This window comes from Oncorhynchus gorbuscha, linkage group LG26 (genome assembly GCF_021184085.1).
Source record: "Oncorhynchus gorbuscha isolate QuinsamMale2020 ecotype Even-year linkage group LG26, OgorEven_v1.0, whole genome shotgun sequence".
Taxonomy (NCBI): domain Eukaryota; kingdom Metazoa; phylum Chordata; class Actinopteri; order Salmoniformes; family Salmonidae; genus Oncorhynchus; species Oncorhynchus gorbuscha.
In genome coordinates this window covers 40,409,790-40,410,012 of record NC_060198.1, presented here as the reverse complement: position 1 = coordinate 40,410,012, position 223 = coordinate 40,409,790, and positions in this window count along the sequence as shown.

Below are 223 nucleotides of genomic sequence, written 5' to 3'. Positions count from 1 at the left end.
TATGTCGCTGTATTCACCTGACCACCTGGGTGGTGTAAAGGTATGTCGTTGTATTCACCTGACCACCTGGGTGGTGTAAAGGTATGTTGTTGTATTCACCTGACCACCTGGGTGGTGTAAAGGTATGTCGTTGTATTCACCTGACCACCTGGGTGGTGTAAAGGTATGTCGTTGTATTCAACCTGACCACCTGGGTGGTGTAAAGGTATGTCGTTGTATTCAA